The following is a 7,842-nucleotide window of genomic DNA, read 5'->3' on the forward strand; positions in this document are numbered from 1 at the left end:
GCAATGATATTTTTATTTCACAACTTTTTTTAATAATACAATCATAAATAATCATCTGGTAATTTGTTTAATTTATATTATATTTCCATACATCGACGGCTATTCCAATACGCAATATATAACATTTATGGTAAACTTAAATTTCTTACAAAATAAAGCTGTAAAAATACATCAGTGGCAACGAGTACAGTTTTTATATTAATTTGATGTCATTACAATTTTATATAATATATTATATAAATGTTTCTTTAAATTTAATAGTGTCTGTCATATGCGTAACAGTAACTCTGTATAATAATCTACTTCAGTAGGTCTATTCTTAACGGTTATGACTTTAGCACGTTTCCATTATAATCATTGTTCCAAATTAACACGGAAGGTTTAAACTAAACTGTTATTGGCTGCAATCTCTAATTCGTAATATGGCATAAATTTAGGACGGTAGATATTTCGGTCAAATTCGGATATGTTCGTTTTGCCGAACCAAAGCGGATAAGACCGAACACAAGCGGATAAAGCTGAATCATTGCCAATGAGCCGAACACAAGAATTTTCGTATTGACACGTCAGACATATCAACATAATCTCCAATTTTATTAGTCATGTCATTGTGATTGCAGCAAAACAGTCGGTCTTACATCTCAATTCTCAATATCGTCGTTGAAACTAGAAAATTTTGTAACTTCAAAAAGAGACAAAAAACATCATGGTTTTGTATACCTACTTACAAATATATGGTTTTGTAGTTAAATCATCCATGATTTAACAATTTACATTTTTTTGGAATTACATCATTTGCAAGACGGGTAGATATTTATTAACAACGGCCACTAGATGGCATTCAAAGTCAATTTTCGATTAAAACGGAGTTACACATTTTTCTAGTTTCATCGACGATATGTAAAATTGCCCTACTCTGTCTTGTTCTCAAAGTTAGCATGGTCAAGAGGGACTGTTAAAAGATATCACCTTTTGACAGTTCAGACGGCTAATTTTTTTACATAATTAACTGCCAGAATACGTAATGTGATAAATGTGTGAATTAGCTCTTTTTTGATGTCAAGTGATATGTTAGAATAGGCCAGCTGAAATATTAAAATAAAATCGAAGGAATTCAAGTTTGCATAAATGTAAAATATTACGCATTTAATAAAAGGGTAGATATTTTAATATCCATGTTATTTTGACATCAAAATGTAAATGCGCTTTATCTATAACAATAATATTGTAATTTTGTATTCAACAAACTATAACATTTTATTAATAATATGTATTATTATTATGGAACGAAATCTATAATATTTAATTTATTTATGATTAGGTATATATTATTTTAGTATAAGTATTTACTATTTTCTGACTAAAAGTGTACAATATTGTAGTATATATATATATGTGTTGTGACAATATAATATTATACTTGCGCAATAGATAAAAATACATCATCTTATAATAATATTATGATGTAATAAGATTATTGTGAACTGCCATAATAATAAAAACAATCAACTAAAAGATTTTGGTGAGCTTTTAAAAATCATTTGAGATAAAATAAAATGGCGATAAAATGATTGATTGTCATAATTTATAATGTACTATTATTTATAATATAATAAATTTTTAAATTTCATGAAAGCTCATATTATTACATGAAATAATGTTGATATTTTGAAGTACACATTATAAAGTAAGCATGAGTATTTAATATGAAGTAAATAAATATAATATTATACAATTTCTTCATGGAATTTGTTATATTTTTTTTTATGAATAATATATATTTTTAAATTCCATGAAGAAATTAAATATAATATAATACAATTTCTTCATGGAATTTGTTAAATTTTTTCAGATGTATTTTTGCAATGATGCTATTAATAATTATGTAATATTGCTATATTATATTACATTATATGGTTAATACACAACATTGATAATATTGTACACTTTCAGTCACATATATCTGTGTGCATAATATTATATTTTAATATGAGGAAGTTTTCAGTTTTATTTCACCGATATAATAATATAAAAAATCTAATACCATTCAAATATTATTACAATGACATCTGTGCTTGAAATTAGAAAATAAGTCTAAAATCACTACCTTTCAGAAGATTTAGAAATAGATCGATTTTTGGACAACTTTGTTACTTTCTATAATATTATTACTGTATGATGGGTATTGTTAACTAATTCAGCTGTATTAATTCGACTCACATCTTTTATAATAGTAACTAGGTAGGTATACATTATGGTTAATTTGGCATATTATTATTCAACTCACTTTTTATTTTTTAGACTTATTTCCTTTTCATACACAGATATATTATAATTATTATAGTGGAGCAACTGAACCTTGAAATTGCGCAGATTGCGATTTTTCCACTGCGCATGAATTACATAGGGTAAATTTAATTATTGTTTCAGTTATTATACCCCGTTTACACGTACATGGATTTACTGTAGACAGTAAGAAAATGTATGGGTAAACATGTATTATCCTGCAGTTCTCAAGATTGCATGCATGAATCAAACAAGTTTGGAAACTTCTGAATTTTCATGTGACAGTAAGATTTTTACGATCTGCGCCTGCGCAGAAGAACGATAATGGGAAACCTGCCAGCAAAGGGCAGGTTGACCGATTTTCACTAGCTGTCAAATAGTACGAAATAGTAACATAAAATCACAACATCGTGTCTCGCTCACTCTTAAAGAATGAATTAGAGAGACAGTCAGCACATTTACGTGTAATCAGTTATTGTCATGATAGTTTAAAATAATAAGCACTATTGCCGCCACTAAATCCATGCACGTGTATAGGTGCTATTATATTCGACAGCTCTTACATGAAGCCTATTATGTCGTTTTCTCTCGCTCAGCGTTGCTCTAACTATGTCATATTTTCTGTCAAACTAACAAACTTCATACTTATGTGGAATGTTCACATAAATAGTGACAAAATTTTAAATTTTGGGTAGGTAGGTACCTATATTTTTTGTGGTTTTTTAATGATATAATTATTATATTAATTTTTTCGTATAAATGTAATATATATTTTCTTATATTATTATACTGGTGATAAATAAAACTGTTCTTTTTTAGTGAGTATCATGAATTTTATACATTCCAACTCAATCCGTAAAGGCTAAATTACGAAACATTAAGCGTCTTAGTTACGTCATCCGAACAATGTGCTACCGATTAACCATTCAGTTGATGTTCCACACCCTGTATAGCTAAATGAACACATAATTAAATTTTATGTAGCCAATATGATTATTTAACACATCGAAATCTATATATATATTTATTTTTTTATTCTATGTTTTCTATTTCTATCATATTTATTAGAAATATTAAATGGACACTCAAAAGTTATGACATTTTTTTTATTATTATACCTTCGTTAATTACTATTGTAAATAATAAATCTGTCATATCAAAAAACAGTAGATCGGTTCAAAATATGTAATTGAAACGTAGGTATAACTACAACCTTTAACCAATTTAAGGAGTTGAATCAGGATAGTATCTATCAATATTTCTTTGTTTCGACTTACATTACCTCCCTTTTTCTTAGCCTCATAGAAATTGTCAATATATGAGAGTGTTCAATGCATTGAAGTCAACCAAGCTTTTTAAAAAAGATCTTCGCCCATGTGAATTAAAATATTATTATAGTATGATTCGTCAACTATAATTAGAATCGCATGGATGGCATGTTTAGACTCAACAATAAATTAATATTTGCGGTCACTAGCAATTACAATGTGGTCGTATATTATTACTTCCATTTATAATAACAATTAAAATACTTGAACCCATTTTCTTGTATTTGTTTCTGTTTTTTAGATATAGTAATTTTATTATATTTTACTGCGATATTGGCGAAATTAGTCACTCGTTTCTGTAAATAAATGCTTTGATTTACAAATTATGAATGTACTTGATTTTTTTATGTTTATATTCAAATACTTAGGCTAAATAAAATAGTCATAACTTTCAAGATCCTTCCAATTTCTGACACCAAACAATGAGTGTCTTATCATTCTCAAATGAATAATTTAAAATGGAACTAGGATAATATAATAAAGGTTGGAAAGAAGATTTTTGGAAAATTTTAAAAAGAAGTGATAAATTCAAAAATTTCAATCATGAAAGCTTCCACACGTAGATAAATGCATTTATATATATATAGTGTCAACCTATCACAAAATAATAACATAAAAAAATAAGAACAAAATTATATTGAATACAGTTAAAATTTTGTTTTTTTCTTTTTCATTTTGGAATATTTAAATAAGCTCATTGATTTTGTGTTAAATATAGTCCAAAAACATATTATATACAATTTTATTGTTTCAACTAGGCCTTCAATAATATCAATATAATTAATTGAATTTTTAAACTATTACACCAACACTGACATTATGGAAAATAATGTTGTACCTACGACATTAATAATTTCCAATAATAGTTTGAATGCTACTGCCATCTATATATTAAAGATTAAACTTAATAGCTTTATTAAAAATCCAATAGGTTGCCATTGAAAAATATCAGAAACTGATACACAATGATAACAATGTAAATGGAAAAGATTGCATTTTTCTGATGGAGGTTTTTATAATCGGACACATTCATATCAATAATATTCAGGCTCATGAAATAATATAGTACCTATAGTGATAGTGAGTATTTACACCATGTAAGAATATTATAATATTATATGTATTGAGAAATAATGAACCTGATTGTTTCGTGGATTTTACAAATATTTATAATAATAATAATATAAGATTAGCTTTTAAAAAATATCTTGTAAGAATAATCTAAAAATAATTACACATTAGCATATTCAAACAGTAGTTCCTAAGGTTATAATATTATTTTTACATATACATTTAATATCAATATTATCCATATTTTATTAAATATTTCTTTTTAAAACAACCTTTCAGATCACACTGAAAAACCGTGTTGTGGTGTATAATAAGACGAAACATTGTTCTGTTTAATGCACCGAGCCAACGTTAGCCAAAACACTTTTAGGTTAGTAAGTTAAGGAGGTTGGTGAAAAGTATTTATTTAAATATAGTTGTCTCAAACAAATCAATGATTTAAAAATTTAAATCATTCCACATGACATCTGTGAGAGAAAAAATAAAGATAAAAACAAACAACAATGAAACATCAGTATTACTACTAACAATCACTGACAACATTTAATTTAAATGAAGGAATTAATTTGAAAACGTATATGTGTATGATAATTATAAATTCTAATGTTCTTCAATCTAAATACAATGATTTTTCATACATGTCGTTGTGTTTTAATAACACAACAAATTTTTGTGCTAGCAACACTTTATCGAATCGTAATCAGGTGCATGTCCATATAAGTGACAAGAGTGTACAAAGAATAAAATAAATTGATGTATCGATTTAGTGTGATTTTGACATTTTTTAAATTATTTTATTATTCCTATTCTATGCTTCATGATATTACTATGGCAGTATCTGACAGGCCGCAGATTTTTAATGACACATGTTGAATGTAGAGTAAAGTTCTTACTGAAATCGCTGTAATATCGATAATTTGTCATGTTACATTTCATAATTATTCAAACAGATGTCATTGTGTGTTTAATTTTTTAGTATATGCAAATCAATCTCCAGTGGCTATTAATTTGAGTTTAAAGTCGGACGAGATAACTCTAACTCGCTCATTCATCAAAAATAACACTAAAGCCGCGTTGACACGATCCAAGTACACTTGGACCGAGTGCCATTCAAGCGCACTCGTATGAGACATCTTCATACTAATTATTCCTATCCAAGCTATCTTCGATGAGTAGGATGCGGTTCGAGTAGCTTGGATAGGAATAATTAGTATGAAGCACTTAGATGGCACTCGGTCCAAGTGTACTTGGACCGTGTCAACGTGCTTAAACTGTGCCTCATAGAGAGAGAAAACTCAATGAAAGCATAGAACCGGTTAAAAAATATAAGCTTTTCGAGAAACCAAATAAAAGACTAGGTATAGGTATTTTCAAAAAAGTGTATTGAGTAATAGGTACATTATAAATGTCTCTTTTAGTTTACCGGTGAAAATATTCATATAAATGGAGGTAAATAAAACTGAGTGACAATAATAAGAATAGTAGGAATAGGTTTTTATGAATGGACAATATTATATTTTATTATATCGTGGTGGAGCATCAATACTCTGGTCTTTTTTTAATACAACCAGTCCAAAAGACAGTATAATATATGTTTTTTAAATCAGTACATACATAGTAAGTACCTACTGTGAAAACAATGGCGTAAAAATATAATTTATTGACGTATGTAAATACAATAAACATTATTATGTTTCTGGATAGTATAGTAATAATTATATTTTCATTTAAATTCGGTTAAAATGTGTAAGTGGACATAAATATCTAATAACAAATGGGGTAACGATTAATAAACTTTGATTTCAGAAATATTTTTTAGGTTTGGTATAAAAAATAATTCAATTGTAGGTATCTAACCAAAAAAATAAAAGTAATAGATCTTTCAAGATTTATAATAATAAATGTACTTTTAACTATTTTCTAAAACAGATGATCTTTTATCAAAAATATTTCATTGGTAATAAATAATATAAAATAAAATTTATTAAAGTATTAAATACACAACAAGGACAAAATTAAATGAATTTTAGGATTGAAGGTTTTAAAACCATGTTTGTTGTTGCACAAGGATTGTTATTAATTTTCATTTATAATTACAAAAAAAAAAATGTATGCAATGAGAAGGTAATAGTAATTTTTATGAGAATGCCATATATTTATGAGAATTAATATTAATTTTAAAATGTGCTAGAATTATTTGCTTGGTTCAACAATATTATTTTATATTATTATAATATGGCAATTCACATTTTTCCACAAAAGCTCAATTTTAAAACACCTATAGCTAGAAAATGTTTTCGAAATATTTTCATAATAACCATTATTTTTTAGGCCTGTTTTAAGGACTTTTTGAAAAAAGGACGAATCTGTTTTTTTCAAGTCTCATATTATTATTTCGAAGATTTTGAAACTGTATAAAAAAATCTGCATTTTTTTAAATTTGCAGTCTATCGAGGATTGTATTTTGATTCAGATATCAGATTTAAAAATTATTATAGGTGATTTCAGTGTTTTTAAATTCACAAAGTAGTCTAAGAAAGAGTCGAAAACATCCTTGACTGCGATAAATACAATAAATAATTGTAATTTACGTTGCACTCTCGATTTATTACCAGATTAATTATTCATTTAAAATAAAAATGTTAAATTATGGACTGATTTTCAAATATTTATAACATATTTCATTAAGTTTTATGATGAATGAAATTACTTTATCATAATTATTTATTTAATTAAAATTTTTATACGCACGTGAAAATTTTGTGCAAAATATTCAGTTATGGACAAGATTTAGTTCATGTTTATAACTAATAAAGTTTTCACTACTTTTTAAAACTATAAAACAATAAATTTCTATGAAGTATTAGGACATTTTAATTTTTATTAACTTTAAAATAAGTTCTTTGCGGCAATCATCTTCCTTAAAAGTATTTAGAACCTTACAATAATGCAGTCAAATTAACACGATAAAATAATGTCAATATAATTATTTTAACACACTTTAAATAATTAATATAAAAATAATTAAATCAGTTATTAATATTAAATCTAAATAATATTATATCTACGAATAATTATTAAAAGAATATTATACATATTACGTCATAAATTAAGAATATATATTTATTTAATTAAATAATATTTAATGAATGCCCTT

Source organism: Rhyacophila brunnea, unplaced genomic scaffold (assembly GCF_057557595.1).
Source record: "Rhyacophila brunnea isolate RB1 unplaced genomic scaffold, BYU_Rbru_1.0 scaffold_17, whole genome shotgun sequence".
In the NCBI taxonomy this organism is placed as follows: domain Eukaryota; kingdom Metazoa; phylum Arthropoda; class Insecta; order Trichoptera; family Rhyacophilidae; genus Rhyacophila; species Rhyacophila brunnea.